Here is a 7497-nt window from a genome sequence, read left to right on the forward strand (position 1 = left end):
AAAGTACATACTTGACATTCTTTCTGACAGTGGCTTATTGGGCGCCCGCCCACTGGACTTTTCCATGGAGCAACATCTTTCTCTTTAAGTTGATTAAGGCGCTCAACTCGACGATCCTACTCGTTATAGATGCCTAGTTGGTCGCCTCATTTATTTGATGGTCACTCGACCAAATATCAACTATTCAGTTAACGTCTCCACTGGGTGGGTGCCCAATAAGCCATTGTCAGAAAGAATGTCAAGTGTGTACTTTTGTTGGGTCAAGAAAATACCTTGGGATAAGTAGGTCACCTAGATGCCAAGAAAGAACTTCAGCTTACCAAGATCCTTTAGGTGAAAACATGAGTATAAAAAAAGTTTGAGTTGAGTAATAGATTGAGGATCATTACCAGTAATAATGATATCATCAATATAAACAAGTAAAGCAATGAACTGAGGTCCAGATCGGTGAACGAAAAAAACATAATATGTGGTAGACTGATGATATTTGACATCTTTAAGCTTTGCAAAAATTTTGAGAGGATTGTTTAAGGCCGTATAAAGATTTTTTGAGTTTGCATACATGGTGCTCCCCTTTACTAGGAAATCCAGGGAAAAGGTCCATGTAAACCTCTTCTTGGAGATCCTCGTCTAAGAATGCATTATGAACATTCAGTTGGAAGCGAGACCATCCATTAATTGCAGCAAGAGAGAGTAAGCAATGCATAATAACAAGTTTGGCGATTGGAACGAAGGTCTCATGATAATCAAATCCTTCAACTTGAGTGTACCCTTTGACAACTGAATGTGCTTTGTAGCGTTCGACATATCCATCAATGAGATTTTGATTTTGAAAATCCAATGACACTCAATTGGTCTCTTGCCAAGAGGTAGAAGGAAAATATCTCAAGTGCTATTCTTCTATAATGCATCAATTTCAAGAAAGTGAGAAATTGGGTAAGGATTACCTGAAGATGGTCAAGGATTGGATGAAGTTGTGATGGACGAAACATGGGCGGACGAAAACATATAGTCATCTAAGTGAAATGGATGATGGTGAGGTCGAGTAGATCGGCGTAATAGATTGGGGACAGGTTGGGCGTGATCAAATATGGTATGAGTGTGATCAGTGGGTGGTGTGGGAGGCAAAGAAAAAGTTGGTGGTAAAGGTTCTGAATCAACCACGAGATGGGGTAGAACATATGGATCTGGGTGAGAAAATTTTTGATTTTGAAAGAAAAAAAATGGTCTTATAAAATATGACATCATGACTAGTAAAGAAAACATGCTTATCCAAGTCATACAGACGATAACCGTTTTGACCAAAAGGGTATCTAACAAAGACACAATATTTGAAATGAGAAGAAAATTTATCGTGAGGTTCCAAATTTCTAGAATAACATAAGCAACCAAAAACATGTAGGTGGGTATAGGAGGGTTTGACATTGAGTAACATCTCATATGGAGTTTTGCCTTGGAGGATTGGTGTAGGAATTTGGCTGATGAGGTTAGTGATAGTTAAAATATATTCTCCCAAATAGGCTAATGGCATATTAGCTTAAAAATGAAGGGTGTGGGCTACTTCAAGAAGATGACGATGTTTTCACTTCACTTGCCCATTTTGTTGGGGTGAATGAACACAAGAACGTTGATTGCCTATTCCATTTTGGGTAAAAAAATCCTGTCATGTGGGACATAAATTTAGTACTATTGTTTATGCGAACATGTTGCATGTAACAATTGTATTGAGTTTTGACCATGCTGCAAAATTTTGTAAGGAAATTAAAGGTTTTATTTTTGTATCTCATGAGATAAACTCAAGTACATCTACAAAAGTCATCAACAATGGTGAGAATGTAATGAGCCCTGGTATGTGTAGACTTATGATATGGACCCTAAATATCATAATGTATAAGATCAAAAGGAACAAAAGCTTTAACTAAGAGGAAATGAAGACCTTGTTTGCTTAGAACGATGACAAACATCACATAAAACTTTTAAAGAAGAAAAAATGTTAGAATACTCTTTGGATAACTGAGAAATTCAATCCTTAGAGGGATGACCTAGTCGTGAATGCCATATTTCTAAGGTAGTAATTCTTGTGGAAGCCATGGCATGATGGTGTGGGTCAGTGGGTGGATAGTGATAGAGCCCATTTCGAACTTCACCCACTCCAATCAGCCTCTTCGTCAAACGATCCTGAAATATACAAAAAGAAGGAAAGAAGGTCGCAACAATATTAGAAGATTGAGATAATTTTCTAACACATAATAGATTAAAATGAAAAGATAAAATGCAAAGAACATCCGTAAGGCAAATATCCAGAGATATTTCGATGGTACCTATATGAGTAACATTCATGCTTTGGTCATTTGGTAATTTAATAGGTTTAATATTAGTCACAGGAAAACAATCGGTTAACAAAGACATGTGTGGAGTCATATGATCTGAAGCACTCGTATCTATGATCCAGGAAGAAACATTTGAAAATGTATCACCTGCAAGATTAGCCAAGGAGACTTGAGAATTGGTATTGAGCCAAGACATAAGCTAATTCTTTTGATCATTAGTGAGTTGCATTAAAGAAGAAAAAATGTCATTTTGCATGGCAAGTGGTGTTGGCTGCTCGACTATTGCATTGGCGACATTCAGAGAGTGAGGCTTGAATGCAAACATGTTGTCCGCCTTATGTTTAGGATGGCCAACTGGATAACCATGTAAGGCATAACATCGTGGCTTTATGTGACCGACCACCCCATAATGTTTGCACCTTGGGCATCCTGGACCTTGTCCCGAGAAATGAGAAAAGGTGTTACCTTGATTATGCGGATTTGTATTGGCAGCAAAAGCAGTTAATTTACTTATAATTACAAGATTAGCTTGCAACAACTTCTGGTTTTCTTCTTGCATTACAAGGGCATACACTTGACAAATGCTCGATAAGGGTTTCATGGTTAAGATCTGACTCATCATGATAGTGAACGAGTCACATAAACCCATGAAAAATTGATACATTTTTTCCTGTTGTTGACATTCATTCAACTCTTTGAAGGCCCCACATGTGCAATCCAGAATAAGTAAATATGAATTCAATTCATCCCACAGAGACTTAAGAGTGGTATAGTAAGAAGCAAGAGATGACTAATTTTGTCTATGATCTAAAATTAATTTCTTTAACTGATAGATTCTAGCAGCATTGTTTTGAGAAAATCGTTACTCTAGATTGACTCATACCTCTCTGGCGGTGTCAGCATAAATGATACTTTTCACAAATTCCTTAGTTAGGGTGTTTAAAAGTCATGACAATACCATATGATTACATCGGTCCTATGCTTGGAAATTCGACGGAGGAAAATTGGGTCATGGTAAGGATCCATCAACGAATCAAAATTTATTTTCACGCTAAGAGCCATTTTCATGGCTCTCTTGCAAGTTGAATAATTATAGCCATTCAAGGGAGAGGAGATTAGAATTGCACCTAGATTATCAAAGTGGTGCTAATAAAATTGCGTGTCTCTGGAATATTTGAGGCTCTAGATCTATCATCATTATGTTGCACTTCGATAGAGGCCATTGATTTTATGTGGGTAAGGCTAAATAAATCAACTATGAAAGTCGATGGAAACTATGGCAGCCAACTAGCTGCCAAACACGCACTGTGATGGCTGCGACCAACAACACAAGATGATTTGCATGTACCAGTAACCACTTCAACCTGCAACATTGTTTGAACAAGACTAGCAAAGGCAAAAACAACAATGAAAGACTCAATAGATGGTGGCACCTTGGTATTGCTCTGATACCACGAGAAAAGAGAAAGTCTGAGAAACTCGATGGACAAAAACAAAATTCATTAATCATATTGACCCTTTAATGAGGGATTTTATAGTTTACAAACAATAGAAAGGAATGTATATGATATGGGATATGCATTATCCTTTTTTATAACTATTTTATCATCGGTTATATGGATATGTGTTATCAGAAAAGATAATGATAATGAATGCATTATTATTTATGTTGTTTATAAACTATAAAATCCCTCATTGAAGGGTCAATATGATTAATGAGTTTGTTTTTGTCTATTGAGTTTCTCGAACATTCTCTTTTCTTAATTGGTTTTATTCAATCCCCATCACACATCTCATTTAATCAAGATGTGTGCACGAGTCCCACTCTTACAGTTCCCAAGTGAGCTGTGTGCTAGATATTGATTATGACCGGTGATTGGTCATCGACAATGTGACTTTTTTTTTAAAGAAGGTTATCGACAATGCAGCTTAATCTACTATCATGTACAAAAATAATCTTGAGGGAAACAAACATTTACAAAGGTACCTATTGATGCAAACATTCTCAACGGTATTTGGCGAAGTTTGTTATGGATATGGTCCATACTATTAACTTGACTAAGTATGTTGTAACGTAATTGGCTATTTACATGCCCTTACAGGGCAGCACCAACCTGTCCATTTTTCAGGCAGTGATTTGTTAGAAGTGACTGATCTGTCATGACTTTTTTTAAGTATATTTGCGGTTGTCTGCCCATTTTCCTAACAATCATCGGCTGAAAAAAGGTCAGCTATCAACTGGTAAAGGCAACTAATTAAAGCCATTTTATGACCTATGTCATTATTTTATTTTATTTTCTTCAGTTTAGGAAACCCGAAATCTAGATTTCTAGGATTTGGGTCATCCAAACATCAAAGAAAATAGCTGATTTTTGACACACACACACACACACACACACACACACACATATATATATATATATATATATATATTAGATGGTAGCAACCTATTCTGATCTATGCTCAGCACAGCCTATTGGGTTTTTGAAGCAGTTTTTTTTTTCCTATTTTTCTGAAATCTGACCATGCAGATATATTCTATGTGCTCATTTTTATAGGCAACAACTCTTGCATCATCCGATTCCAACACGCGAGTAGGTTTTTATAAGGTTTGAAAATTGATGGTATAACATTTTTATAAATATCATAAATTTCATAAATATCAATGCTGAAAACTCATGTTATTTAATAAAAAAATACTATCCAAATGTTGTTCCCTAGCAAATCAACCATGTTGAATGCATTTGAGGGGTCAAATTTGAAAAAAACCCAAAAATACCTCGTTCGCTCGAGGTAGGCATAAAACTGAGTAGGCAGCTACCCTCTCTCTCTCTCTCTCTCTCTCTATATATATATATATATATATATATATATATATATATATATATATGAATCTAGCATTAAACTAGTTTTATTTAACATTAGATGGATTTAACCTTACTAAAATATTTAAAATACTCTTACATAAATGACATTTTTGAAAATGCATAGTTACTTTTTTAGGTCAAAAAAATAACTTTGATAGATTCATAAAGTTATATTATGGAAAAGGTATTTGACTTTTCCTTTTTCATCAAATTCAAATGACTTATAATGCCCAAAAAAGAACCATGCATTTTGAAAAATCCACTCTTTCAAGGATATTTTAGTCATTTTAATATGATTTAATGTAGCTAATGTTAAACAAAACTAGTTTTATATATATATATATATATATTCAACTAAAATGTTCACAAAAATTAAAAAACCTATACATTTCTCATGTTCATGATGGGGGTAGTTTTCATAAAACTTTAAAACAAAAACAAATTAAAAAGGACTTGCAACCCATTGTAATGTTAACGTTTTAATAAATCAAATGACCCATCTATTTACATCTCATGAATTTCACAAACTTCTCATAAATTCTTCATCAAAAGTAGACTTTCTCAACAACCAACATGAAACTCTTGACAAAATTTTTACTCTAATCGCCTATATATACACGTAGATCCGCACACTAAAATATAACTTCACATGTGAAAGTTTGTGAATTCTCAAAAGAAGAATTCTGCATCGACAGACAGACTTTCACAACTATCAACACGAAACTCTTGACAAAATTCGCAAAAGATTTTCACAAGTGTCACAATTTTTCTATTGTTTATGTGAAATATGTGATTTCTGCAAAAAAAAAATATGCAAAATTTGTTTTTAGTGAGATTTAGCAAGATCGAGAAACCATTGTGATGTAATGTGTGAAAATCAGGAAGTTTTGCGAGTGCTAAGATGAATTCCGCATCGACAGGCAGACTTTCACAACCATCAACACAAAACTCTTGACGAAATTGGCAAGAGTTTTTCACAATACAATCATTTTTCGCAGCCAAATGATAGCAATAAACTTTTGTCAATTGTGCTACATATTGTTCATTAGTTGTAGCATAAAGGACAAGTCATAGGAGGGTCCCATGAGATAGTTGGATGGTTTGGTGGTACTATTATAACCAAGGGGTCTAGGGTTTGGATTTCATGGCCCAACTTGCTTGTCAAGGAAAAACAAAAGACCAAGACACAAAAATAATAGAAAATAAATGTATAATCCTATAAAAATTGTGTATTCTCACAAAAACTCACAAATAAGCCAAAATTCATCACATATTCAAAATCATAAATTCTCAACTTTTTAAGACTATTCTACCCTTCACAACATATTTGTGTGGACTTATAAATATAGCAAAAATTATTGAGGAGATTCACAATATATTTGGTGGACCTTCTTATGTTCACACAAATATGTTGTGAACCTCTAAATATGGTTAAAATCATCAAGCAAATACACAATATATTTGCATAAACCACTTCACGTTCGCACAAATATGTTGCATACCTCTAAATATAATTAAAATCAAACTAAGGAGATTCACAAAAAAAATTGTGTGAACCTCCTCACATTCATACAAATATGTTGTAAACCTCCGACTATAGTTAAAATCATTGAGAAATTTCTCAACATATTTCACAAATATATTGCAAACTTCTGACTATAGTTAAAATCATCAAGAAAAATTCCAACATATTTCACAAATATGTTGCAAACCTCCAAATATGGTTAAAATCAAACTAAGAAGATTCACAACATATTTATGCAAACTTATTCACGTTCGCACAAACATATTGTGAACTTCTAAATATGGTTAAAATCAAACTAAAGATATTCAAAAGATATTTGTGTGAACCTCCTCATGTTCGGACAAATACATTGCAAACCTCTGACTATGGTTAAAATCATCGAGGAGATTAACAACATATTTGTGTAGATCTCCTCATATTTGCATAAATATGTTGTGAACCTTCAAATATGATTAAAATCATGAATGAGATTAAAAATATATTTGTACGAACCTTTTCATGTTCACACAAATATGTTGTGAACCTTTAAATATCATAAAAATCACCGAAAAGATTTACAACATAAATGCAAAAAAAAAAAAATACAAGTATTTATATGATTATGAAATCATGTGAATATAAGATACCAAGATATTTTGTGCAAATGTTGAAAGGTCCATGTAAATATCATGTGAATATCCTTAGTTATTTTATTTTTCAGAAGTTTGCAAGATATTTTTGAAAATGTTGGTAGGTCAGCAAAACTCCTTTTATTGATTCTAATCTTTTGTAGGTT

This window comes from Nuphar pumila, chromosome 4 (assembly GCF_984573655.1).
Source record: "Nuphar pumila chromosome 4, dmNupPumi1.hap1.1, whole genome shotgun sequence".
In the NCBI taxonomy this organism is placed as follows: domain Eukaryota; kingdom Viridiplantae; phylum Streptophyta; class Magnoliopsida; order Nymphaeales; family Nymphaeaceae; genus Nuphar; species Nuphar pumila.